The 2,337-nt window shown below is 37.2% G+C and overlaps 1 non-coding gene across 1 annotated transcript; it reads left to right on the forward strand.

Moving 5' to 3' along the window:
• The first annotated feature begins 1,360 nt into the window (after positions 1-1,360).
• On the forward strand, positions 1,361-1,466 carry LOC141705641 (small nucleolar RNA R71). The gene has a single exon (XR_012568429.1). It is a non-coding gene; the product is annotated as a small nucleolar RNA R71 (small nucleolar RNA).
• Positions 1,467-2,337: the final 871 nt, after the last annotated feature.

The following is a 2,337-nucleotide window of genomic DNA, read 5'->3' on the forward strand; positions in this document are numbered from 1 at the left end:
CTTATAAAACACCCTATGAGAAAATAACGTAAAATACTGTCTCTCGAGAATATGAGTTTTGTTGATTTATCAAAATGATTGTCGTATCGAAGATTGTACACCGGGATGCGTACGGGTCAAACCGTAATCCGGCTCAAAAAAGTTAAAACACGGAAAATGTCCGGAATTACCAGATTAGGTTAGGAAGGAGTTTTTGGAAGAGTTTCGGGTTGTAAAAATGTAAAAATGGTTGAGGTTGGACGATTCCTAGTTTTAATAAATAGTTTTGTAATTATACATAAAATAATTATTAATCTGTAAATCATTATAAAATCATATAACGATCCAAAAATTACCAGAAAAATACCATAATTATCTATACTTTATTCTGCACATATATAAATTAAAATACTCAAATAATATCGCATATAACATCCCAACATCAATTCCAATTATCATATAATTCACTAAAATTCACATAAAATCACATAAACAATTCTAAATAATAATAATAAATATCTGAAAATATGGGATATTACACCTGCATTCTGAACAGAGTCTTCAGAATCTTCATCTTCCTGATTTGGGGGCTTGTGACCTTTCCATACCTCAAAGTGATTGCTTTCAACTTCTCTTTGACTTCCATCTTGCCTGGATTAACTTCTGTATCGCTAGGAAGAGTTCCTGGTTGATGGTTCAACAATGTATTGGCAATTTGCCCTATTTGATTCCCAGAGTCTTGATAGATACTGTTTGGCTTTTGCACATCAGCCTCAACTCCTCTAATTTATATTTTTCATTAGTAGATTGACCGACACTTCCATGCGGTGTTGTTGAAGTTGGAGTTGTTGTCTTGGTGCATAAGGTTGTTGAAAACCAGGAGGATTGATTGCTTTGCTCCAAACTGCTGATAAGGCTGTTGCATCACATTTTGATTGTTGCTCCAGCTGAAGTTGGGATGATTGCGGTTATTAGGATGATAAGTGGCAGGAACTGGTTGCTGCGACCTCTAAAAGTTGCTCACAAACTGAGATGATTCACTAGATATAGCACACTGCTCCATTTCGTGTGCACCAGCACAAAGCTCACAGACACTAATGATCTGATTAATCCAAAATTAGCCAAAGGATCCACTTTCATCATTAACGCCTTTAGCTAAGCAGCTATGAAGTAGCTGTATACACCTCCAGAATTCCTGCTACCTTGCCTTGAGGTAGTCTCTGAGTGGGTTCTGATATTCGTTAGCAGCCATCAATTCAATTAGCTCATAAGCTTCATCAAAGCTCTTAGCCATAACGCTCCTCCCGATGCTGCATCGAGCATGGGTCTAGACTGCGCTCCCAAACCATTGTAGAAGCAATTGATGATCATCCAATCAAGCATGCCATGATGAGGACACTTCCTAGCATCTCCTTGTAGTACTCCCAAGCTTCACATAAAGATTCTCCTGATTGCTGTGCAAATTGAGTAAGAGCATTTCTGATTGCAGTTATCTTCGCCATAGGGAAGAATTTAGTAAGAAACTTCTGAGCAAGATCCTCCCAAGTAGTGATAGAACCTGGTGGCAGAGAATACAACCAGCACTTAGCTTTATCCCTCAGAGAGAATGGGAAAAGCCTCAACTTCACAACATCTTCCAAAACATTGTTGAACTTGAAAATGTCGCAGATCTCGATGAAATCTCTAATGTATATGTTGGGATCTTCTGTTGGAGAACCCCAAACTGGACTAAATTTTACACCATTTGAATCGTGCTAGACTTGATTTCAAAAGTATTAGCCGCGATGGCATATCTGACAATACTAGACTGAATGTCATTGATCTTCGGTTGAGAATAATCCATCAAAGCTTTTGGATTCGCTACTGGTTCTCCCATTGCAATAATAGCTTCTCTTCAACTTTCTCAACTTCTTCAAAAACTTCTTCAACTACTTCAACTGCGTCCAGTTTCCTTATGAGATTGAGAACAGTTTCGCATACACGCTCTCTAGAGTACCTGAAACACAAACAAAGGAAACAAGTAAGAAAATATCCGAGTCAGTGAAGTTTAAGACACTGATGTCAAGCACATAAACTAAATTTAACACCGAAGTCCCCGGCAGCGGCGCCAAAACTTGTTCGCTGTAATTCAAACGTGAAAACATACGCAAGCGTATGCGATCACAAGTAGTATAGATTAAATTAAAGTTCGTTCCAACATAGACTGGTTTAAACAGAATATGCGCTTATGCAACAATGTATGGTTATCATTCAATGTTAAGACAAATAACAAATTGAGTTTTGAATTAACTAAGAGATTATACTAAATAATATTAACTAAAGGAATTAAGATTGAATTACTTATATGAGAATAACATG

The sequence above is a fragment of the Apium graveolens genome, unplaced genomic scaffold (assembly GCF_009905375.1).
Source record: "Apium graveolens cultivar Ventura unplaced genomic scaffold, ASM990537v1 ctg9176, whole genome shotgun sequence".
Lineage (NCBI taxonomy): Eukaryota > Viridiplantae > Streptophyta > Magnoliopsida > Apiales > Apiaceae > Apium > Apium graveolens.